Source organism: Bombina bombina, chromosome 4 (genome assembly GCF_027579735.1).
Source record: "Bombina bombina isolate aBomBom1 chromosome 4, aBomBom1.pri, whole genome shotgun sequence".
NCBI lineage: Eukaryota > Metazoa > Chordata > Amphibia > Anura > Bombinatoridae > Bombina > Bombina bombina.
Genome location: NC_069502.1, coordinates 105,607,452 through 105,635,065, shown reverse-complemented (window position 1 = coordinate 105,635,065; position 27,614 = coordinate 105,607,452). Strand labels below are relative to the sequence as shown.

Here is a 27,614-nt window from a genome sequence, read left to right as displayed (position 1 = left end):
AATATTTTTATCTTTGAATGAGAAAAAAAGATTGTGATCTTAATCTCAAGATTATATGGTAGGATGAACATCTAGCATGTTAAAGTTGAGAGGGTAGTTCTGTCAATCTTTTAATCTTTGAATGAGAAAAAAAGTGTTTTTTTTTTTACATTGAATGAATATTACCATGTTTATAATGTCACATAAAACTTAACCATGTTAATTTTTTGCAGGTTTTGCTGAATATAGATATGGTTTTCACCGATCCAGTCACTATAGTCCTTTCAATTATTCTGTGCTTATGTTTAATATGTCTTCTGTATGGATGGAATACGACTACAAATTACAAAAATTTCCCTCCTGGACCAAAACCTTTACCATTAATTGGAAATCTGCATCTCTTAGCCAAGAATGAACCCTATGAAACTTTTATGGAGGTATTTTTTTTTTTACAGATTAAAAATATGAGTTTGAATATGTGCTATTCAGTATTAATACTTTTGTTTGATCTTAAATACTGCTCCATAATAAGTGAAAAGTGGTCCATAGATATTGAGGCTTTCAAATATAATGCAATCTTCCATTTACCAACATATTCACAGGCTTCATTGTGTAGAGCAGTGCTTCTCGTTAATAGGTGTTATAATTAAAGTAATCAATTAATTTGCCTCCACTCAGATTGAGGGATGTTGTACTTAGACAACCTGGAAGAACCATACTATACAATTCTTAGCAACTCTGTTGTATTACAGTTGAGTTCTATTTATCAGAACTTGAATAAAGCCTATTTTTTAGATTTATTTACAATCACACCTACCATTGAATTTTTTTTTTTTTCAAAAATGTATTTAATTTTTTTAGTCTAGCGACACACTGCTTTCAGTTAAAGGGACAGTCTAGTCAAAATTAAACTTTCATGATTCAGATAGGGCATTCAATTATAAACTACTTTCCAAATTACTTTTATCATCAAAATTGCTAATAAAGGGATTATCTAACCTTTTAATAAAACATCTGGAGTAGACTGCCTCTTTAAGTTATTTGCCCTGAATAATATGTTCTCAAAAGAAAAGTAATTTAATTACATTTGAGATTTTATACCTAAGGCGGCATGAACACAGTGAGATTACAATGGGTTAAAGGGACACTCACCCCAATTTTTTTTTCTTTTATGATTCAGATAGAGCATGACATTTTAAGCAACTTTCTAATTTACTCCTATTATCAAATTTTCTTTATTCTGGGGGGCGGAGCCAGCTGCTAAAGCAGTTAGACGTGTTTCAGTGCAGCTCCAGACTTTCAACTATTATATTTAGATATAATTCTTATTTGAAAATCTGAAACTACTCTACTGCTCATTAGAATATAACCACCGACTATCCCAGACTACAAATAAGGTGTAGTTTGCTCTAACTATATCCTTTCTCCATAACACCTCATCTAAACCCGCCACGTGGAATCACCAATTGCCATCTACTACTCAACATGGAGGCGTTAAAAGCTTGGGAACACAAAACTCAGCAGCTTCTAGAGCGACATTGCCGGAGCCTAACTAAGGATATAAAGTCACTGCTAGACCTCATATCTGAACCGCACAAGAAGAGATTTGAGAGTGCTGACATAAGGCTGCTTAACGAGACCTCCGATGCTGCAGAGAGCCCAGCTGTGTGGAGATTGGAGACCAGGCCGAGGCCGGCTCCCTTGCTACCAGGGGGTAAAGTCTTTACGCATCTACCAGAGCTCCTGTCGCCTGCCGATCACATGAGCATTTTATCTGCCAGGGCCCCGGAGGATGTGGCCCTACCTCAGGCCCGGGAAATAGTGACTGAAGCAGGCGACAGGGAGGAGCACATGAATACACAAACGGCTCCCAACGCCCTCCACTACAAATCTGTTGCGGTGAGACAGATACTACTGTCCGGCGTCTCTTACCATTTGGAGAGGGCTCAATTTCTCCTGCCAGGGCCCCCGCTATTTTCCATGTATGCAGAGAGCTTCCCTTGCCCAGCAGACCATGCGGTATGGGTCCCCTATAGAAGGCTCGCAACGGAGCCACAAAGTCATTCTGTCAAATGCGGTGTGGGTTAATCTGGAACTCCTCTAGTGTACCACGGAGAAGCGCTTTACTCTATTGTAACTGGGTCGGTCAGTAACATTATGAGACTGGTGCTTGTTCAGACGAAGTAGTCTCTTTTAACCCCTATTGAGACCATCTTATCAGTATCCACTCCATCTACTGTTTGCTACAGTTTGGACTTTATTTTTTCCCTTCTTTCTAGATCCTTGTTACTCATTAGGCACCCCTATATCTAATATAAATGTACCGTTAGTGTATGAGATGTAGTATCCCTAGATGCTATAGCAACTACACAAGTGTTTCTTTCAGTTTATATATAACCACACATTATTTTTTTTTTTTTGTTTGTTTCAGTACAGGGTGCTTATCTGTAAAACACACTTTTCTGCTGTTTGAATATTATATCTTGTTTGATTTTGTTTAATCACTAACTAGTGTCCACCATGCATATTAAAACTGCAAATAAGGTAGATTGCACCACCTCAGATAGATCCTAATTTATATGGATTCTAAGTCATGCTCCTCTTCTAGTTAATTTACTCAAAAATCTGATTTGCCCTTATTTTGCTACATTTTCACAAAAGACTCCTGAAACTAAATGTTTGATATACTATTCAATATGTTGTGCTCTCACCGTGCTCTTAGTATGATGCAGAATGTTTTAGAGGACTTCCATACTACTAAAATTGTTTTTACTGTGGTGGTTTACACATTGCCCTCACTAACTTACCCCTCTAATGTCATATAGATATCACTTGGAGAGTTGATTGCACTTTAAGAGATTTAGATCATCTTTACTGGGATATGCTTTTTAGGGGGCATACATAACCTCATGTAACATAGCAACAGTCCTTTATGATATGCCGCAATATGGGAGATTGTCCACAATGTTTTAATAGAGAATGTTTTGTATAGCATTAGTTTGTCATATTTCAGTAATGCTTAATCTTTGCGAGAGATTTAAATATTTCATATCAGTACAGTCCAGTAGCTGTGCATAGTGCAGTCTAGTATTCTCATGCATCTGTGATATCTAGATGTCGGTGGGTGCTGTTCATACTATTTTCACTACATGTCTCTGAAATTGTAATTTGTTCTTTCTATATTGTTTATTCTTTTGAACTTTAATACTTGTATAGACCACTGAGTCTAACGCTGTTTGTTGTATTGACTAGGATACCAGACAAGCCCTTATATACTACTAACTACCTTATTTTGTAGCATGGGATAAACTATTTCTGTAATATGCTCATTTACATATATTTAGTCCTATGTGACCATGTGCCTGATATAATAGCTAAATCATTACCAAGTTGCTCAACATACATCAGATCTCCTTACTAAGGTATAGAAAAGGGCCTTCAGTTTACAGGCTGTTAATTTTACTCTATATAAGAGATCTGCATCCCTCTGCTCTTGATGCTTAGCAAATTGCCCACCTACTATTTTACCTATACCTGTTATGGTGCTTAATCTCCCAGTGGCCCTTCTTAGCGATACTCATAGCATATAAACATAAGATCATTAATGTGAGCAACATGTTGACCTCACCGTTCTCTCTGCTTGCTGTATTTATCCCTTTTGTGTTTCCTCACTGTCAGTTTGCTTCAGGCTCCTGATAGTTTTGAAACTTAAGTCCGCCTACTGTGGGTTCTGCTCATTTACTTGCACTACATTGTGAATACTTAACGCTCCCCTATGCATGTTAACTCTAGTGTCTGTAAACCTCAGCATCCTTATCCATGATCATGACTAGCATATAAATAGTGGACAATACATTATGAGCCTCCTAGCATCCACTGTATATGTTTAGACTGACATCCTTAAAACCTCTAACGGAAAGATATACTCAAGGTCCTCCTTTATGCTATGTGTTAGGTGGTTATAACAGCATGTTGCTACTAAACATATGGCTTCAGAGCTTTCTATAATATTTTTCTGGCATCTAATTTGCCTTCATATGCGAATATGGTCACATTTATTATTATATCTATTCAGAGCAAAATAATATCCTTTTCAACCACTAAGTAGATGACTGTATACTTGCTGTTTTTGTTAAGAGTTGTTCTCTGTCATCCTATCACTTGGATACTATACTTTTACCTCGTTATCCATATCATAACTGTTATTCTATATCATTCTCTATACAACACTACCAACTTCATATCCCTCTTAGCTTCTAGTATCTCCATACTCACAGACAATTTGACCCATCTGCATTCCTAAGACCCCACTATTACGGTCTAATGCTAGTTGAAATAAAACTCTAGGGAGATTATCATCCCACTAATAACCCCTCTACATATTTCCTACACTCTCCTACTTCCACACATATCACTGGCCCCACATCTGACTAAAAATTTACACTAAGTTACCCACAGTGTACATTAATATATCTTATTTTTCTTTTCTTTTGATAAGTAACCTCTCTAAAGAAATTTCCCTAAAAGCTTAATAGGCGGGTATATTTAGAACCCCTGAACCCATCCCAGACTCGCAGCTTTCTCACCTCCGCTCCCCCACATATTATCCCCCCTTTAGAGCGGCTTTGGCCCGCTGAGTATCCCTTCCCCTGATAAAAATCAATATACCAACCCCTATATTGCTTTAACTCATTAGAATACATACCTTGCTATTTCACTATAGTAATATAGGGACCATTCACCATGCCTCTTTATTCAAAGGTAACAAAAGAGGTTTCATACTCATACGTCCTAGTCATTCTTCTCCCTCACATGTAGATTCATCAAGTCACTATTACCCTTTACAGTACACATTTATAACTACATACTTGTGCACATACTTCTCTACCCATCTCTAGATGTCATATCTTTCATGTCGACCTTGTTACCATATTAGGCTATAACCCTTATGTACTCATATACACAGAAGTGATGACACTTTCCATGACATTCATCATTGCAATATCGCCTCCTTAGATTCTCGATCACACCTATTTCCTACAAGGGAGTTGTTAAGATGTACTCTTTATGTTTGATTTTATATAGACGTATTTTCTATTTTGCTGTAATTGTTTATTACCTCAATAAAAAAATATTTTCAAAAAAAAAAAAAAAAATTTCTTTATTCTCTTGGTATCTCTATAATAAATGCAAAAATGCAAGTTTAGATGCCGGCCCATTTTTGGTGAACAACCTGGGTTGTCCTTGCTGATTGGTGGATGCATTCATCCACCAATAAAAAAATGCTGTCCAGAGTCTGAACCAAGAAAAAAGCTTAGATGCCTTCTTTTTCAAATAAAGATAGCAAGAGAACAAAGAAAAAGTCATAATAGAAGTAAATTAGAAAGTTGCTTAAAATTGCATTATCTATCTGAATCATGAAAGAAAAAAATTGGGTTCAGTGTCCCTTAATGAGGATGTACTGAGAGCACAGCCACAATGGGTCCCTAAACCTATTGCATACAGATAACATACTGTTATCCTCTGATTTCTTGCCGTGGATTAGTAACAATTTCAATTGATTTGTAATTCTTTCATTAACAGGGAAAATGTAACAAGTTGTAAAAGCAACTTATACCCCTTTAATTTGCAGGTTATGTCTTTTAAGCATGCAAACTGCTAATTAAAGGACCACTAACCAAAATAAATTAACAAACTCAATAAAAACATAATAAAAAGACTGTGCTAAAGAAATTAGTTTTAATTTCAAATGAGTAGTAGCTTTTTATGACAAATGTCAAAACAGCTAGATTACCAGCTTTGAGCACCATAGGGAAATTAACGAACGCAAGAAAAGTTGCGTTATTTAATCCCCTATAGCGCAGCCATTACAAGTTTTTCAAAACCCGGCTTGTGCATGCGATATGGGATTTTTAAGCTCCATACAACACACAAAACAAGAGATAATGGGTAGAAGGTATCTGAAAAAAGTCTAACACCTGCGATCGCTGAAAGAAAAGCTCCATAACGCAGCCTCATTGAAGTCTATGGGGAAAAGAAAAGTTATGTTAAAACCTAACACCCTAACATAAACGCTACGTCTAAACACCCTTAATCTGATGCCCCAACATCGCCGACACCTACCTACAGTTATTAACCCCTAATCTGCCACTCCCGATATCGCTGCCACCTAAATAAAGTTATTAACCCCTAATCTGCCGCTCCCGATATCGCTGCCACTATATTAAAGTTATTAACCCCTATTCCGCCGCTCCCCAACGTTGCTGCAACTAAATAAAGTTATTAACCGGGGGGCAGAGCCTAGCCACGGAGCTGAATGGCAGCATAGAGTTAGAGCTCCTAGGCCTGGCATCTTTGGAGGATGGCATCTAACATGTAATAGTGGCTAAAACACATCAATTTGAAAGCGATGGTGGTCTGAACAGCTGGACCAGCTAGAGGGATAATTTTGGAACCCACAACTGCAGATAACTAACGGGCTACAAGGGCCTCCACACAGACCTCGGCACACCACGTGGCCTCCGCATACAAACAGACTCCTCAGCGTGCGACACGGACTGAGCCCACTACGGGGAAACGTAAAGCACTGGACAGTACAACAGGCAAGTGCTAACACACACTCTATGATTTGGCCAATACTGCTACCCGCGAACCACCCAGCATACCGGGTACACGGGGCCATACAGTATACCACCTAATTTACGAAACACCACAGCACGGAGGAGGTCATATAAGCAGACAGGGACACTGCAGGGTACACTTGCTTAGCTATAAAGAAAACACAGCAGCGGTGTAAGAGGGAGACCGCAGGAAGATAACAGGAAGATAACAGGAAGATAACACAAGACATTATCTTTTTTTTTTTTTAAATAATTTTTTTATTGAAGTTTAACATATAGATTAACAAACAAGCCTCACCCTGGGCCCAAACATACATCAGAGTAAATAATCCATTGTCTATACATTGGCATTAATAGATAGAGATAAATAAGATATACCTGTAATAATACAATTACATATCCAAAGCGTATTCTGAGGTTAGACAATAAGTTTAGGCGAGGTGGAATATAACTTCATTTTATGTTATAATATGTGTGAATGATCTCCACAGAACTATAGAGAGAAACAATATAGTATCAGAATTAGAGAAAACGGGCTGTGGAGAGTAAGCTTATGCGTCAGCCTCTTTTGGGCTGAGTTATACAGAGGGGGGGGGATATTCAGCGGGTAAGCACCGCTACAAATATAGGAGAAGGGGGGGGGGGAGGGGCCTTATATATGTATGCAAAATTTTAAATATATGCTGGGAGCTCAAAAATGACTTAATAGAAGGGTCTCGGGACTAACCATAGGCAGACTGTATATGAGCCTGTCCATCTGTTATTCAATAAAGACTCTTTGAGCTTCGTATTGATAGGTCTATGCCCAATTTCCTAGGTACTTAGGTAGTACTGAAATATCTCTGCATTATTACCCTTCACATGGTCTCTGTTAAACTGTGGGAGGTTAAAGTATGAGACTCAGAGCATTAAGTGTTAGGCTTAAGCAGCAGCTTCAGCTAATATAGTTATCTGCGTTTCACATAAGTTAATAATATCATATTTTACATATAAGGACACTTTACATTAATAGTTAAGCATATATGTAGTAAGTCAGTACAAATGTAAGTATTTAAGTATATATTCTAGTTTAACATTGACTAGAGTGTAAATCTGCAGATGTACAACCAACTAGAACTGACATCTTAAGACAAGCTGAAAACAAGAAGTGTTAAAATTGGTTCATAATGGTAAGGTAGCTTGCTTTGCCATATTGACTATATATGAGACGACTAGGGTATCTATAGTTAGAGGAGTAAGTAGCAGGTCATTGAGAGTAGATAAAACAAATAGCTGGTGTAAGAACGGTTCATGCATGCAGTATAGGAATTATCAACCGACACTACGTGGCATGTGCTTGATTTTTATTCCTGGGAAGTGAAACAGCTGTCAGCTACTGTATATACATCTCAGCTAAAATGATTAATTTATCTGACATGCCGAGCCATGACTTCCCAGTTATCACGGCCCGACAGTATCTATTAGACTATATATTGAGAGTATAACAATAAATAGACGCTGTATCTGTTTGCGTGCAAGTTAGCTCCAGTGTAATTGCCATAGTACTGACCCTATAAAATTAGATCTAAAATGATTCTAGCTAAAACATATAGTATCTTAAGAGCAAGCACGGGTTATTAGTTTCTAATGGGCGATGAGGCTAGAGATAACAGGAAGAGTTAATATTAGTTGCCAGGCTATCTTCTTCCTAAATGTTCAGCGATATAAACATAAAACCCTGACAGCATAACCAAAAAAGGTGCTTAAACATGTAAAACATTGGGAGAACTGTGGATTAATAATAGTGTGCAGGAGCTGACTAAATAATTTCAATAACATAAACAGTCCAGTCACAGATGCAGGATACTAAAGTTTGTATGTCCCTTAAAAAACAGGCCTTACATAACATCTGTATAGATTCAGGTGGTTACAGATTCTAAGATTATCACTTTAGCAGTAGGCCCTCATCATGAATCTTAAAGGAACCAGTCATATGGCCAGGTAGAACACTAATGTGTCATACAGCAAGAATATTATAGTCCCAGAAACATATTGTGGAATTTCAAAAAGCATTGAGTACAAAACATTTTAGTAAACAAACAGTGAATAAACCATCTGATAGTGCAAATAGTTATCACAGCATTTAACTAGGGACATTAGTTTACTGCTAAAATTTGTGCTATTACCTGTTTTAGTATAGATAGTGCAAATAATAAAATTTCAAATGATATAAATGTGCTGAAAATATTAGCACCCAATGTCACATTATGTTTAACAAGCATGTATTAGCTAATAACATTTTCAATGGATAACCCTAAGTATTACACAAACTATATCCTAAGGCAGGAGACAGGTAACAAGATGAGGTAAGTACTGATTAGGAGCTAAGACAGTAGGGGTAATTATCCTTCTTTAGAGTATAGAGTGCATATGACAAGTTTAAGTGAAAGAATAGTCATATCAATATCGGTGCAGGATCTAGTCCCCACACTAAGGGTCAAAGTCCAAGCCCTGTGGAGTAAGATCCGGGAGCTGAAGTTTTCTCTAGGTATTGGGCTGCAGTGTTATAGGATGCCACTGTGGGTAGAAATGTCTCAGTTTGAAATCGCAGTGCGTGTGAACGAAGTATCAGATAGTTGGCATGTGGAACATAAAACATAAAGTAAATGAACGCCCATTATAACTGCTAACAGGCGTCTAAGAGTTATAAGCCCTTCTATTCTTGGCGCAAGTAATGTCGCTGGGCTGTGACTGCAACGTTAATGTGCTGTGAAGCAAGTGCCATATTTAACCTACCCCGACTCTGTTAATGTACCTGCAGTAGGGTAAACAGTTCCAGGGCCCCTTGCAGGAGGGTAGCGACCATCTCATGTTCATTCCCTCTAGGGTGCTGCCAGCAAAAGGAGACATGTTGAAATACGTAGTGCCGGCTAAGTTGCGACTGTACCTGTGGAGTGGCCTTTTCAAATCAGGGCCTGAAGTCCATTGCCACTTTCCTCCTGACTTGCTTTTCTTTACAGTGGGTTGAGACACAGCTGGCTGCGGTTTCATATACCGCGGCTGGTTAGTACTCACTCGATCCTTCCTCTGCTGCGTGCGTGGGGCCTTACCAGTTGAGTTTAGTGCTGAAGAGCTAAGGCGCCATTTTGACTTCGTTGCACACCTCGCTCTGTCTGTAGGTGAATGTCCAGTAGTCCGCCGCTCGCAGTCTCCACATGGGGGAATCAGTGATGTTTTAAACAGAGCTGGGCATGATGTGTTAGTTAGGTGGCCGAGTGTCTCAGATGCCTCTCTCTGTAGGTAGGTCCGGTTACTAGGCTTGCGCTGCGTCGCTAATGTAAATAGCCGTTGGAAACTCTCTTCTAGATCAATAAAGTGCTGGGTTATCAGTGCCTGGGTTCTCTGTTCCCAACGATCTAGCACCTCCATACCTGCTAGTCAGTAATATTCCTTGTAGATAAGTAATAAACCACAAAATGTGGGTTTTAAACAAGGCAAAACATGAATTTGATGAGGAGCTCCAAAGATATACGTCTGCTCAGCACAAGACATTATCTTTTATTACTCACAGTAAGACTGCATAAGCAAACTGCAAGTCCCTTCATTAGACGAGTATTCTGGTGGTCCCTGGTTTATACTATCTAATAATCAAGAAAGGGCATCTCCTTTTTTCTATGTGGATATGCCTCAAAAGAAGGGCCAACAAATGGAAAAGGGCATTAATAATAAAACAATAGGGCAATATCTGAAAACAATTGAACATTCTATATCCTCACAGCCTGATGCATTAGAGAACAGTCAACCTATAGCACTAGCTCAGGAACCCATAATAGAAGCACTACCTACAGGCTATGTCCCTAAAGCTGATTTGAGTCTACTATCCTCTAAAGAAGATATGCATGAGGTTTGCACACTGTACAAAGACCTTCATAGAGACATTTCTACCCTTAAAGGCAGAATTACAACAATAGAGGAGCAAAGCTCCACAGTTTCAACTGGACTTAAACAGCTCACAAACAAGGTCATAGCACAAGAGAACTCTATTGATGCATTACATGAGAAAATAGAGGACTTAGAAAACCGTAGTCGCTGCAATAACTTGCGAATTAGGGGGACACTGGAATCTATAGCCCCCACTGCAATTATGGGATATCTACAAGATCTTTTCTGGACTATTAGGGGGAATCCTGGGGCCCCAGACATTCCAATTGAAAGAGCCCACAGAGCACTCAGGGCAAAGCCCCCACCTAAGGCACCCCCTAGGGACATTATTGTTAAATTACTCCGTTTCCCTGACAAGAAAGACATCCTGAGAAACTCAAGAGCAAAACAGCCAGTCAGCCATGCTGGTATTAACATACAAATATTCAGTGATATTATTCCTATCACTCTGCAAAAACGTAGGTCCCTATCATTCCTCACATCTGTCTTACAGGCACACAAAATACCCTATAGATGGGGGTTCCCTGTTTCTATAGTTGCCACCCGAGACAATAAGACTGTAATGTATAAAATGAGGGAAGACCTTGTCCGATTCTGCACACAACTCTCCATCGAAACACCAACTCCCCCACAATTAGCCGAAAGGCAGCACAGGGGTCTCAGGGAGAGACACAAGAAGAAGATGGCATATCTACACAAGCCTGCACAAAGAAACTGGGGACTGAAATAAATTAGAAAACACTGACTCCCTCAGTACTGTCACTGTTTGCTTCCTGGAGGCTGCAGCCCTGCTTCGGAGGCGCAAGTATATTGGCAATGTGAACCCTGATATGTTTGCACGGTTGTCAGAGACTAGCAATAGAGACGATATACACATGTGGTTATTTAAGTTACTTTTAAATGTAGTTCACAAACATGTTGGGCTTGCCGCTGGGACAGCAGCATGGGAATGATGCTGCACTGTATTGCAATTTGTCAACTGGTTGCGGGGAATACTCCTCAAGGAGGGGACAAATTCGAGAACAGTTATAGTTTACTCGAACACATAGTTTTCCAGAGTTTACTGATTGATGTATGAATTGTATAACTGTATTTGTACTGTTCTAGGATATGTATAACGCTAGGCATAGAACGTTGATTACTAACACATTCTTTTCTACTTGAGATTTTGCAGCGGGAATCCAGGAAACACATACATCACTTGTTCTTATTTACATATACACATTCATTAGCAAACACCTACACCACATCATCCTTGCTCCCTGAACACATAGCACATATACATCACACATGTCTGATGACCAGCTTCATACCATTATTAAGTTACACAATGTGCTACAAACCACTGCAAGAAACTAGCTCTAAGCCACATACCCTAAATAACTCCTAAACTCACGAATAGCGGTCCTCCAATTTTTGCCAGGACACATCCTCACTAGTGTACTTACTTCTCATAGTGCACTCCAGCTAGGAGATTCTTTATCTCTCATTAGCAATTCTATTTTTCTAAAACTTTTAACTGTTAAGTAGTCTGGACCAACAATCTATAGTCTACATTAACAGCCTTGGGTCACTTGGTCTAGGGGCTACATACCTCTTCACCTTCTCTTATCTATCACTCGTCTAACCCTATACCCATCTAACCTTATACTCCTCTTTCCTGTAAGTTTTTTCCCTTTTTTTCTTTTCTCATTCCACAATGCAAACTCCACGCTCTCGTAAACAGGCCCACACTTTGACATTGGTGACAATTAACACACATGGACTGAATAGCTCAGGAAAGCGCTCAATAGCAATGCGAGAATTCTCTAAACTCCGTAGTTCCATGGTCTTCTTACAGGAGACCCATTTTCAGAGGGGGAGGGAACCCAAATTGTCATCCCAGAAATACCCAGTTGCCTTTTTTGCATCGGGCCCCCAAAAAAAGAATGGAGTGGGCATCCTGATGCATAACTCAATAGATTTCCAAGCATTATCCACACATAAAGACCCGGAGGGCAGGTACCTACTTTTAGTAGGCCTTCTCTTTGGCAGACCTATCTCTCTCCTAAATGTGTACGCTCCTAACGTGCAGCAACATCGCTTTTTCAAAAAACTATCAGGATTGCTCCTGGATCACGCAAAGGGCGCAGTGTTCCTGGGTGGTGATTTTAATGCCCCATTACAGCCAACATTAGACACATCCAACTCAGGATCCAGTGTCCCCAAACTGATACTGAAATCAATTAAAACCACACTGTCTAATTTAAATCTCCATGACATATGGAGAACACTCCACCCGGCAGGGAGAGACTACACTAATCTTTCCAATGTCTTTCAAAAATATTCTCGCATTGACTACTGGTTTACACATTCACTTAGTCTCTCTATAGTACACTCATGCCACATAGGAACGATCACATGGACAGATCATGCGCCGGTAGTATGTGATATCTTATGGCCGGAAGCCCCCTTGACTGACTATATTTGGCGCCTGGACGATCACTTACTATTAGATCCGACTGTAGTAACCTCACTTGACACTACCTTAACAGAGTACTTCTCATTCAATAATCACACAGACACCTCTCTCACCACAAATTGGGAGGCGCATAAGTGCGTCATTAGAGGCAAATTTCTAAAGCTGAAAGCTAAAAAAATGGAGACGAATCAGGTACGACCAAATACATTCAACAATTTCTACGTTAGAGACAACACACAAAGCAAACCCACAAGACACAGATGTCTTTCGCGGACTACAGCAGGACAAACAATAGCCTTTACAATTTAAACCCCCCAGCGCCAGCACCTAATGCGCAGGATGACGTAAACACAAAGGACTTACTAACTAAAGACTACCTACTAAAGTTGCCATTAACCAGACTGACAGCAGAGGATTCTGGGCCCCTAGATGCACCTATTACCCCAGAAGAAATATGTGAAGCGATAAGAAATCTACCAACAGGGAAAAGCCCGGGCCCTGATGGCCTTTCACCTAAATACTATAAAACATTTAAAGATACCCTTGTCCCCCACTTACAGGCATTGTTCAATAGCCTAGCAGAAACTAAAACACTCCCCACCTCCATGCTCGAGGCCCATATAACAGTCCTTCCGAAGCCCGGTAAGAAGCCTGATAAACCAGGGAACTTTAGGCCCATATCCCTCTTGAATACTGGCATCAAAATGTTTGCAAAAGTGCTAGCAACAAGACTTAATAAGTTTCTTCCCGATCTAATATCCACTGACCAAGCGGGCTTTGTCCCAGGACGTGAAGCCAGTCCTTCAGTTAATCAGTTATGCCAAACAACAATCAGTCCCGCTGACTCTGTTCTTGTCGGATGCCGAAAAGGTACACGGCAGGGGTGTCCCCTCTCCCCTCTCGATACGGCTCAATCACAACATAACGGGCATTGTGGTGGGGGACAGGGAACATAAAATGATCATGTATGCTGACGACATACTATTTACTATTTCCAACACTGAAACTACCCTCCCAAACATCTTAACGGAACTACACAGGTACGGCCAGATCTCTAATTTCCACCTTAATGTTACAAAATCGGAACTACTAAATATTTCTGCCACACCGCACACCATCACCCAAATGGAAGACACCCTTCACATACAAATAGCCAAAAAATACATGAAGTACCTAGGTATTAATTTAGCAAGCAAAGGCAATGACATCATATTGTAAAATTATCAAAAGCTTAAAAGTGAGATTGCGAATGATCTTCAATTTTGGAGTAATGAGCCCATCTCCTCATAATAAAAATGAACATCCTGCCACGGATCCTGTATATTTTTCAAGCCCTACCTGTTCCGCTGCCCCCTACCTACCTTAATCAACTACAAAAAATTATCGACAACTATATCTGGTGGGGAAAAAAGAGCAGGATAAATAGGAAAACACTATACATGCCAAAGCATAGAGGAGGCATGGGTCTCCCCAATCTCAAGTTATATCGTAGGGCGATATTACTACAACACATAGTAGACTGGAGCCATAACAACACACAGAAGGCGTGGGTTCAAATGGATAATCAGATCTTTTCTAAAAGAAATATGGCCACCATGGCTTGGATCGAACCATGTTTTAAACCTTTGACCTTGAAATATTACCCCATCACGCGGGAGACATTTAGAGAATGGGATAAAACCATTTCAGTCCCTGGTAATATCTCCACACCATATTCCCCGCTTCTGCCCCTGAGGGAACATCCTGGGATTCCATTGGCACATCAAAGACTGGCACATAGACAACCATATAAGCTGAGAGATAGGGCCTTACATTTTGCACTAGACAGGGGGGACATAGCCTCATTAGAAACCCTCCAGCAATGGGACGAGATTTTGTTTTCGTCTTGGTTTGCGCGTTCCCAAATTAAACACTTCATAATCACACACAGACACAAGAGCAAATTAAACAGGGAACTCACCCCTTATGAACTTCTGTGCACTCAGCAAAACCCACCAAGACACACTATTTCCCTCATATACAATCTGTTACTACCCACATACACACAAGCATGGGACAGAGAGACCAACACAGACACCCAGCCTACTGACTGGAACCGGGCGTTCCAGATCGCTGCTAGGGCATCCTCTTCTGCTACCATACAGGAAATGCATTTTAAACTTTTGAGCAGATGGTACCTAACCCCGGCCAGAATACATAAAACTAACCTACAGATTACCGACAAGTGCTGGAGAGGCTGTGGCCTGAGCGGCACAATGTACCACATATTATGGACTTGCTCAGTGATAGCACCATACTGGGAGGCAGTGTTCTCTGCGGTCTCAGATATAATAGAAACCACCTTACCACCTCATATACACTCCCTAATGTTTCTGGGTATCCCCAAAATCCAAAACACAGCCACAAGGGCATTACTTCTGATAATGATTAATGGGGCAAAAAAGCTTATCCCAAAAAACTGGAAATCAGCGGCTCCTCCGACGCTGAATGCTTGGCATACACAGGTAACAGACTTAATCGTGCTAGAGCGTTTTCACTTCATGAAAACGAACAAACTAGATCTACATTGCTTACTGACCGAGACCTGGGAGAAATTCAGCCCGCCTGCCCGGCCGGCTGTGCTCCCGCCGTCTGAAAACACATAAACAGACCGTGTATTATATGCAATACTTAATAAATATAACCGCATAAATGTGGCCCTGTTCTGTTCTTTATTCCAACCATTCCTTTTTCCCTTTTCCCCTCCCCCCTTCCCCCCCCTTTTTTTTTCTCCCTTTCCTCCCCTCCCTCCTCCCCTCTTGCCCTTCCCCCCCATCCACTCCTCCTATTTCTTACTTCTTTTCTCTCTATTTCTTCTCTTACACTCTACCTCCTCAAAAATGTAAATTATTTTACACATCAAACACGATTGCCTCTACACACACTCACCATATCACAGCTAATTTTGGGCTTAGTCAATTATGTTTGGTCAATCTTGGGCACTTCCATTGATTTAAAATTCCATATTCGTAAAAGAACTGTGTCAAATATTTTTGCCAATTTTGACTGTGAGACAGCGTACTTATTTTTCTTCTTTTCGAAGTTTTATAATGTTTATTTTCATTTTGCTGTATCTTTGAAATCTTCAATAACAATTATTTGAAATAAATAAATATTTGACCTCTTTGCAAAAAAAAAAAAAAAAAAAGTTATTAACCCCTAAACGTCTGGCCTCCCACATCACTAAATAAACCTATTAACCCCTAAACCGCTAGCCCCACACATCACAACAACCTAAATTAAACTATTAACCCCTAAACCTATCCCTAACTTTAACCCTAAACCTAACCCTAACACCCCCTAACTTTAACATAATTAAAATAGATCTAAATTAAATTTACAATTATTAACTAAATAATACCTATTTAGAACTAAATACATACTTACCTGTAAAATAAAACCTAAGCTAGCTAAAATTTAACTAATAGTTATATTGTAGCTAGCTTAGGTTTTATTTTTATTTCACAGGTAAGTTTGTATTTATTTTAACTAGGTAGACTAGTTATTAAATAGTTATTAACCATTTACTAACTACCTAGTTAAATAAATACAAACTTACCTGTGAAATAAAACCTAAGCTGCCTTACACTAAAACCTAACATTACAAAAAATAAAAAAACACTAAAATCACAAAAAAAATCTACCATTAGAAAAAATAAAAAACCTACCATTACAAAAAAAATGAAATTATCCAAAAAAAAAAAAAAATATTTCTATGCCAATTCCCTTTAAAAAAAATCAACCCCCCCCCGCCAAAAAAAAAAGCCTAATCTAGAATAAACTATTAAGGGACCTTAAAGTGGTCTTTTGTAGGGCATTGCGCTAAGTTAGACAGCTCTTTAGCTACAAAAAACAAACACCCCTAACAGTTCACAAACCCCCACCCCCAAACTACCAAGGGCCCTTAAAAGGGCCTTTTGTAGGGCATTGCCCTAAGTTAAACAAATAACAAATTATCAATAATAATAAAAAGTATTCCTATTTTAATACCTATTAAAAAGGGCCTTTTGTAGGGCATTTCCCTAAAGATATTAGCTCTTTTTGTGAAGAAAAAAAAAAAAATACAAATACCCACTAACATTACAAACCCCAACCCCCCCAAACCCACAAAATAAGAAAACTAGGGCATTTAGCTCTTTTACATGCCCAAACCCTAAACTAAAAAAAAAAACACCCAAAAAACCCATAAAAAAACCTAACACTAACCCCCAACGATCCACTTAGTTTTTGAAGTCCAGCTTGAACAATCTTCATCCCGGCGGAGAAGTCCTCATACAGGCAGTGAGAAGTCTTCACCCAGACGGCTCTTTATCCCGGTGGCGAAGTTCTCATCCAAGCGGCGAGAAGTCTTCATCCAGGCGGCCTCTTCTATCTTGATCCCGGCGGCGCGGAGCGGGTCCATCGTGAAGACATCCGGCCCAGAGCATCCTCTTCATACGGTCACCACCATACACTGAATCTTTAATGCAAGGTATGCGATCCAAGTTGGCATTCCTTGCATTCCTATCGGCTGAAAAATTTGAATCAGCCAATAGGAATTAGAGCTGCTAAAATCCCATTGGCTGTTAAAATAAGCCAATAGGATTTAAGTAGCTTTCATTCTATTGAATGATTCATTTAACAGATTTGTAGTGTATAACTCATAACTACTGGTTTTAGATGGCATTATGGATCTTGTCGTTTTAGGCTGTATCACTATTTTTGTAGCCAGAACGCAAAACTTGTAATACCAGCGCTATGGGAATCCCATTAAAAATCATAATATTTACGAGTGCGATACTGACATTGCATTACAGGCTAAAAGGCTTGCAGTACACCTATACCGACAAGACTTGTAATGTCTGCAATGCTGTTTTAACACTGAACTTACCATATGTTCAGAGTTAAAAGACGAAAGCACAACTTGTTATCTAGGTGTAAGTTAGTTACATTTTCCTTCCTAATGCATCATGTGACAGCCATCAGCCAATCACAAAATGTATGTACTTTTGAACATGCTTGGTAGAAGTTGGTGCCTCGGAAAGCATGTAAAGAGATTGTGCATATAAAATGACTGTACACATTTAGATAATGAAAGTGAATTGAAGAGTTGTTTATAATTGTGTGCTACTCAGAAAGACTTAAAATTTCAAGCTAAACTATATAGACATGGAAGCAAAACAGGAAAACTCCTTGCAAGATTCGTAAAAACTGGTAAAACTTCAATAATTGAATCTCTACAGCTAGAAGGGAAAATTATAACATCTCCAAAAGAAATTACACAGTTTTTTTCAAAATATTATCAGGATCTATATTCTCTGAAAAATTCAGATCTTTCTGAGCAAGATTAATTTTGGGAAAAAATTGCTTTTCATACTCTACTTCCAGATTTAACGGATTCTCTTAATAGCCCTATATCTGAAATTGAGATTTCTAGAGCAATCCAAGAACTTTCCTTGAATAAAGCCTCAGGCCCTGATGGCCTACCTAATGAATTTTACAAGATATTATCAACTGCAATTTCACCATACCTGTCCTCGGTTTATAATGACCTATATATAAAGGGTAATACCCCCCCCCCAGTTAGCTTTGCAGCATCATATACCACCTTAATTCTTAAACCAGGAAAGGAGCCTGATAAAAAAGAATCTTACAGGCCCATAGCATTGCTTAATGTGGACTACAAAATAATGGCCTCAATTTTAGCCTCAAGGCTTCAATTACTTCTTCCCAAAATTATTCATAATGATCAAGCAGGATTTTTACTTAACCGAAATTCCTCAGCTAAGATAAGGGAACTCTTTCTAACTATAGATTATTTTAAATCCAGAGAGGGGGAAGAGGGGGGGGGGAGGGGGGATACTCTGGATGCTGCAATTATTTAGATTGATGCTGAAAAAGCCTTTGACTCAGTTAATTTTGATCATCTTCTACATTCTCTTCAGCAATTCGGCTTTACTGGTAATTTTCTTAACTTTATCAAAAATCTATACAAATCAGCTTCTACTAGGATGATAGTTAACGGTACATTTTCTCCAGATATCTATCTTAAAAGAGGAACACGTCAGGGATGCCCCCTTTCCCCCCTTCTCTTTAACATCTTCATTGAACCCTTGGCCATATATGTTATACAATACCTTAACAGTGTTAAGATTGATAAGAAAGAGATGAAAATCGCACTTTATGCCGACGGCATTCTAATATATATTTCTAATACCCTTATTAATTTTCCGAAACTAGTCTCACTTATCAAACAATTTGGCTCTTTTTCAGGCTATAAAGTAAACACTTCAAAATCTGAACTCCTCTGGATTAGGAAACCAAAGGACCCCCCCCGAACATGCCATTCAAAATAGTGGTTGACTCCTTTATATACTTGGGCATCATAATATCCTCTAACCCGGACACGTGGTATAATCTTAATATCCCTCCAGTGCTGAACAAAATCAAGGAGGATCTGAAAAATGGGCAAAATCTTCCCCTTTCCCTTTCTGGTCGAATTGCTCTTTATAAAATGGTATGCCTTCCAAAATTATTATGTTATGTTAGTGTTACAAAATACCCCTGTGATCCTTAAGGGAAAAGATATTCTCTTACATAATACTGCTTTGAGAATTTTTTTTTGGCAAAACAATAAACCTAGAATATCCCTATCTAAACTCTCTCTCCCTAGAAATAATGCAGGCTTTGCTTTGCCAGACATTAAGATATACAATTATGCTTTCTTGGTCCGTTTGATCATGGACTGGATATCCGAGAAGGACTATGTCACCAACAATGAGCTTGAAAAAAATGTAATAGATCCTTATGTCCCCTCTGCAATTATTCATTGCACCGCCACCTCTCTCCCTAGAGAGATAAAAAAAAAAGAGGACCATGTTCACTCCACTTCAGGCTTGGTGGAGAGTCTGTAAACTTCTTAATATAAAGCATAATGTAAAGTTCATCCCTCTAACAGGTAATCCTCAATTTCAAGCAGGAATTCAAACATCTCTATTTCAAAGATGGAAAGCTATAGGGTTAAATAAAAAATTTCAATTATTCGATTTTGATAGAAAATGCATAAAGACTTTTGGTTCTTTAAGAGAGAAGTTCAACCTTTCCCATAAAGAGTTTTTTGCATACTTACAAGCAAGGCATTTTGCTTTGAGCCTAGTTAATGAATTTGACTGGAATTGGACAATGGGACCCATAGAAAAATGGCTATTACTAGTTAAAAATGGCCTTATGTCAATCTCCCCTAGTTATCTAGATTTAAGCTCCTTCAAAGGAGATCTTAATTTGGAAAATATATCTACTAAATGGGGGCAATTTTGCAGCAAAACCTCGAAGACAGTAACATAATTGAACTCTCAATCACTGAGGTCTCCTGAACCACTCTTTCATCTTCCTGGAGAGAATCTCATTTAAAACTCTTACTTATGACCTTCTTTACCCCCGACAAAGGCTTCACATGCAGGAATTTAGATTTCAATTGCTGTCCTAGATGTTCGCTTCCTGCGGCTAATCTCATACACATGATTTGGGAATGTCCAAATATCCAACAGTTTTGGCTGAAAATACAATTTTGGCTTGGAACAATGGGAATCTCCCCTCTGACTTTGCTACTATTAGATATTGTATTTCTTTGAAAGGATCCGAAGGGTCAATCTGCAAATACTAAAATCATTAACTTAGTCATATTAGCTGTACGATATTTGATTCTTAAAAATTGGAAACGTAGGGCAACCCCCAGTATCCAAGAGGTTAAAAAATGTCTTAAAAAACAATGTATTCTGGAACAGATTGACACCAATTTAAGTGATGAAAGTGGTCAGTCTTTATCCAGAATCTTTCACCAACTGAAATTGAATATCTAACATATCCATTTAGAAAAACAGAACTGGTATTACTTGGTTTATGGCAATAATTGAGTGTAGATACCTGGTCTTCTTTAACCCCTCCCTTTCTTTTTCTCCCCCCCCCCCCTTTTTTTTTTTTTTTATTTGGGGGATAATTTGGAGAACAAGTGGAAAGAGGAAAAAACTCCAACAGGTGTACACAGAATCTAGATAATAGATTACATAGGTGCAAAATTAGAAAACTTTTCTATATCTTTTTCTTTCACAGCCTTGGTTGCTTTTTTTTCTTCTTTTTTTTTTCCCTTTTACAAGAGAAGGTTTTGAGAAATTTTGAACATTTTAATTTATCAAAAAAAAGGAAAGTAAAATAGGAATTATTTATTATAGTTATTCAGTAATGTAATGTTTGTTATCTTGGATATTGTGTTCCTCATGCTTATATGATATAGCACCTTGTATAATTGTTTTAAGACACCTTTGTTGGATATAAATAAAAAATATATATACAAAAAAAATTGTATGCTCTATCTGAATTATTAAATCATGATTTAAATTGCTAGTCAGTAAGACCGATATATTTGTTTTAAATCATGGTTTTCATTTTTAGAGTAATAACTTTTCAGATTATTTTTCCAGTTATATCAGACTATTACTGATTTGGTTATATATCATTGGATATACACAGGTAGATCATTGAAATTAATGAATGAAACAATTGGGAGGAGAAGTATTTCCAGTTTAATAGGTTAATCATTCATATTTGATCAACTTTTCAGCTGTATGTTATTGGAAGTAGAAAAAGAATGATTCCTTTAACAATAACAATTTTAAATAGTTTTATTTAACTAAAACAATAACATTATATTTAATTTTAATGCTTTCCCCTCTCTCCTCACACTTAGGTCCTTGTGCAGATCTATTCCACTCCAAAGAATCTTCTATACAATAAGCTTCTTGGTTGATTCTATGTACATGGATTAGTAGGGGAGCAATGGCATTAAAGAGACAGTAAAGTCAAAATGAAACCTTATTAATTCAGATAGTATGCAATTTTTTTTAACAATATTCCATTTCACTTCTCTTAACTTAATTTCCTTTGTTCTCTTGGTATCCATTGCTGAAAAGCATACATAGCTAGACTCAGAAGCAATGCACTACTGTGAGCTCGTTGCTTGTCATCCAATATGTTCAGCTAGGACCCATAAGAACATTGCTCTCCTTCAACAAAGGATGTCAAGAGAATAAAGTAAATCTGATAATAGAAGACATTTTGGAAAAAATTTTTGCTGTGAAGAAGGGGTATGTTGTTGCAGACACAAATTCACAGTTTTGAGAACTTCAAAACCAATAATATGTGATAATACCTTCAAGATAAACACAATTGCCAAAAATAATCTGACAGAATCCTCTGGGAGAGCATGACTTTGTGATTGGATTAATAGAATTCATTTAGCAAATAAATTATACATTACAGCTATGAATATACAGCAACTTGCTCTATAATTAAAACAAGTAAACAGGTCATCTGTTAGACTGAATGATGTAAGAACAGGTTATTATGGATTAAGAAACAACATAGCAGACATCTTCAGTGAGGACATTGAGTGAACTTGTTTCTAGTATGTAACACAACAACAAGAAGGAAGTGAGTTAAAGGGACAGTCTACTTAAAAATGTTTATTGTTTAAAAAGATAGATAATCCCATTATTACCCATTCCCTGGTTTTGCATAATCAACACAGTTATATTAATACATATTTTTACCTCTGTAATTACCTTATATCTAAGCCTCTGCAGACTGTCCCCTTATTTTAGTTCTTTTGACAGACTTACATTTTAGCCAATCAGAGTTGACTCATAAATAACTCCATGGAAGTGAACACATTGTTCTCTATATGACACACACACACTTGCATTGTCTAGCAGTTAAAAACTGTCAAAATGCACTGAGATAAGAAGCAGCCTTAAAAGGCATACAGCTAGATTACGAGTTGTGCGTTATGTGTCAAATAGCAGCGTTGTGGCCCATAACTCATCATTTTCCCTAACACAGCCATTACAAGTCTTGTCTATATAGGTGTACAGCAAGCCTTTTAATCTGTAACGCAACGTCAGTACCGCACTCGTAAAAATTACATTTTTAAATGGGATTCCCATAGCGCTGGTATTACGAGTTTTGTGTTTTGGCTAAAAAGCGAGCATTACAGCCTTAAACTACAAGATCCATAACGTCATCTATAGTCAGTAGACATCGCTGCCACTAATAAAATGTATTAGCCCCTTTTCCGCCGCTTCCCGACATCGTCACCACTATGCTAAAGTTATTAACCCCTAAACTGCCGCCCTCCAGCATCACAAACACTATTTAAATATTATTAACCCCTAATCTGCCATCCTCCCACATCGCCCCCATTATACTAAAGATATTAAGCCTTACACCGCCGCCACTATAATAAACCTATCAACCCCTAAACTGCAAGCCCCCCACAACGGAATATACTAAACTAAAATATTAACCCCTAAACCGAAAGCCTCCAACATTGAAATAAACTAAATTAAACTAGTAACCCCTAAACCTAACGCCCCCTAACTTTATATTAAATTTACAATTTCCCTAGCTTAAATTAAATCAAAACTTACCTGTCAAATTAAAAAATACTGAGTTTAAACTAACAATTAAACTAATATAATTATTAAACTTAAATTAAACTAGCTACCAATTAAATAAAACTAAACTACACATTAAAAAATTCTAACACTACTCTAAAAATTACAAAGTATCTAATTACAAAAAAAATAAATACTAAGTTACATAAAATAACAAACACTAAATTACGGAAAATAATAAACAAAATTATCCAAAATAAAAAAGAATTACACCTAATCTAATAGCCCTATCAAAATAAAAAGCCCCCCCCCAAAAAAAAACAAAAAAAAAACCCTAGTCTACAATAAACTACCAAAGGCCATTAAAAGGGCCTTTTGTGGGGCATTGCCCCAAAGATATCAACTCTTTTACCTGTAAAACAATCACAAAGTTTTCCCCAACAGTAAATCCCACCACCCAACCAACCCCCCAAAATAAAAACCTAATTCTAAAAAAACCTAAGCTACCCATTGCCCTGAAAAGGGCATTTGTATGGGCATTGCCCTTAAAAGGGCATTTAGCCCTTTTACTGCCCAAACCCTGAACTAAAAAAAAAAAAACACACGAAAAACCCTTAAAGAAGCCTAATACTAACCCCGACGATCCACTTACAGTTTTTGAAGTCCCGCTTGAACGATCTTCATCCCAGAGTTGAAATCTAAATCTAGGTGGTGAGAAGTCTTCATGCGGGCAGCCTCTTCAATCTTTATCCCGGCGTTTTAAGTCCTCATCCATGCGGCGAGAAGTCTTCATCCAGATGGCCTCTTCAGTCTTAATCCAGGCAGCATCTTCTATCTTGATCCCAGAGGCACGGAGCGGGTCCATCCTGAAGACATCCGGCGTGGAGCATCCTCTTCATATGGTCGCCGCGGTACACTGAATCTTCAATGCAAGGTACGCGATTCAAGATGGCGTCCCTTGCATTCCTATTGGCTGAAAAATTTTAATTAGCCAATTAGAGCTGCTAAAATCATATTGACTATTCAAATCAGCCAATAGGATTCAAGCAGCTCTCATTCTATTGGCTAATTTGAATTAGCCAATAAAATGAGAGCTGCTTTACTTTCCCTATAGTGCTCAAAACTTGTAATCTAGCTGATAGAAATAAACTATTACACAGATATATACACCTTCAGATAAAAAATCAGAAACATATTTATAAAAAATGTATGTTATGGACTAAAAGAGATATGGTATTTGACATGGAAGGGCTATTATGTATATATCTGTAAAATATGTTTTAAAAACAAAATAATTATTTTTTTGTACTGGGTGTGCATGTTTTTTGAATATAAGTACTTTATATTCCAATGTTTTTCATTTAGAAGACAATGCTCTTTATATATATATATATATATATATATATATATATAAAGTGTTGTTTAAACAGAGCGTTCCATTGAAGTCTAGGGAAAGAAAAAGTTAATAGAGTCATGATATCCAAGGTCCTCAAGGTTAGCGCTCTCTGGGTTTTGTTCACTCACAAATGTTTTTTCAACTTGTAATATGTGACCTAACCCTGTCTGTGTTAAAAGTTTACTCCTTGCAAAGATTGCACGCAAGCAAGAAAAAAATAAGCGTGCCACTTGTAATCTGGCTCTAAGTGGGTGTTGGTTAGCAAACTAATTTTATTTCAAATTTAGGGCTAGTTTATGAGTGGAACGCTAACTGTTGCACAATTGACAGGTCTGTCCCTGCTTTACAGTTTATTTGTAATCAATAATGCTTTCATTTCAATCTTGACCATAATTTTAAAATGTAATTATCATGTTAGATTTAAATAAATATCATATTAAAAAGCCAAACATGTATACTAAATTAATAAAACAAATCTCATATTGTTTCAGCTTTCTGAGAAATATGGCTCTGTATTCAGCATTCAATTGGGAACTAAAAAGGTTGTTGTACTCTGTGGATATGACACACTGAAAGAAGCTCTGACAAATTATGCTGATGAGTTTTCTGGTAGAGGAGAACTCCCAGTTCTTGATGAAATAAAAAAGGGAAATGGTAATTACTTTTGTTTGTTCAACATAGTAGAGGGATTTAATGAATTTTGTAAGGTCCCACAAATGCCTTGTTGCTTAAAGGGACAATCTAGTCCAAAATAAACTTTTATGATTCAGATAGAGAATGTAATGTTAAACAATTTTCCATTTTACTATTATCACCAATTTTGTTTTGTTCTCTTGGTATTCTTAGTTGAAAGCTAAACCTAGGAGGTTCATATGCTAATTTCTAAGCCCTTGAATGCTTCCTCTTCTCTCAGGGCATTTTGACAGTTTTTCACCACTAGAGGGTGTTCGTTCATGTGTGTCATATAGACAACACTGTGCTCATGCTCGTGGAGCTCCAATGAGCCAGCACTGATTGGCTAAAATGGATGTCTGTCAAAAGAACTGAAATAAGGGGGCAGTTTGCAGAAGCTTAGATACAAGATAATCATAGATGTAAAAATTGTATTTATATGACTGTGCTGGTTGTGCAAAACTAGGGAATGGGTAATAAAGAAATTATTTATATTTGTAAGCATAGGAGCCGGCCCACTTTTGGTTCAGCACCTGGATAGCGCTTGCTGATTGGTGGCAACATTTAGCCACCAATCAACAGGTGCTGAACAAAAAATGGGCAGGTTACTATGCTTATATTCCTGTTTTTTCAAATAAAGATAGCAAGAGAACAACAAAAAAATTATAATAGGAGTAAGTTAGGAAGCTGCTTAAAATTGCACGCTGTATCTGAATCATGAAAGAAAAAAAATTGTGTTTTGTGTCTTTTTAAGTATTTTTATTTTTATTAAATCATGATGAATTAAAATAGTGATGTTAGTTTTGATTGTAATGAAATTTGCTGAACAATTGCCTGGTAGTTTATTGTTTATTTATTTTATTTTGTAATTTGAGACTGTTCAACAGTTAGCAATTGTTGCAATAGTTCAATAATTTATTTGGAAATATCTAGAACAAGATGTCAGGGAGATCCTAAGATGGAGCTGTGGGGGTGTTTCTCTCTCTCCTCCTCTCTTTTGCTCTCTCTCTCTCCCCCCCCCCCCCTTTCTTTTGCTCCCTCTCTCTCTCTCCCCCTCTCTATTGCTCCCCTCCTTCTCTCTTTTGCTCTCTTTCTTTCCTCCCCTCTCTCTCCCTCTCCCCGCTAAACTTTTGCTCTCTTTCCCCCCCTCTCACTCTCCCCCTCCATTTTTTACTATCTCACCCCCTCTCTATTGCTCTTGTCCCCCTCTATTTTGATCTCCCTCTCTCCCCCTCTCTTTTGCTCTCTCTCTCTTTTGCTCTCTCTCTCTCTTTTGCTCTCTCTCTCTCTCTCTCTCTCTCCCTGTATTTTGTTTTCTTTCTCTCCCCCTCTCTCTCCCTCTCCCCCCTTTTTTTGCTCTCTCTCTGCCTCTCTTTTGATCTCTCTCTCTCTCCCCCTCTCTTTTGCTCTTTCTTTCTCTCCCCCTCTCTCTCTCTCTCCCCATAAAATTTTGCTCTCTTCCACCCCCTCACTCTCCCCCTCCCTTTTTTACTCTCTCATCCCCTCTCTATTGCTCTCGTCCCCCTCTCTTTTGTTCTCTCTCTCCCCCTCTCTTTTGATCTCTCTCTCTCTCCCTCCACTCTTTTGCTCTCTCTTCCCGTTCTTTTGCTATATCTCCCCTCTTTGCTCTTTTTCTCCCCTTCTCTTTTGCTCTCTATTTCCCCCTCTCTTTTGCTCTCTCTCTTTTGCTCTCTCTCTCTCTCTCTCTCTCTCTCTCGCTCTCGCTCTCTCTCTCGCGCGCTCTCCCTGTATTTTGTTTTCTTTCTCTCCCCCTCTCTCTCCCTCTCCCCCCTTTTTTGCTCTCTCTCTGCCTCTCTTTTGATCTCTCTCTCTCTCCCCCTCTCTTTTGCTCTTTCTTTCTCTCCCCCTCTCTCTCTCTCTCTCCCCATAAAATTTTGCTCTCTTCCACCCCCTCACTCTCCCCCTCCCTTTTTTACTCTCTCATCCCCTCTCTATTGCTCTCGTCCCCCTCTCTTTTGTTCTCTCTCTCCCCCTCTCTTTTGATCTCTCTCTCTCCCTCCTCTCTTTTGCTCTCTCTTCCCGTTCTTTTGCTATATCTCCCCTCTTTGCTCTTTTTCTCCCCTTCTCTTTTGCTCTCT

The 27,614-nt window shown here is 38.3% G+C and overlaps 1 pseudogene; it reads left to right on the top strand.

Moving 5' to 3' along the window:
* The first annotated feature begins 217 nt into the window (after positions 1-217).
* Positions 218-27,614, top strand: part of LOC128655956 (cytochrome P450 2K6-like) — a 466,864-nt pseudogene continuing 439,467 nt past the window's right edge.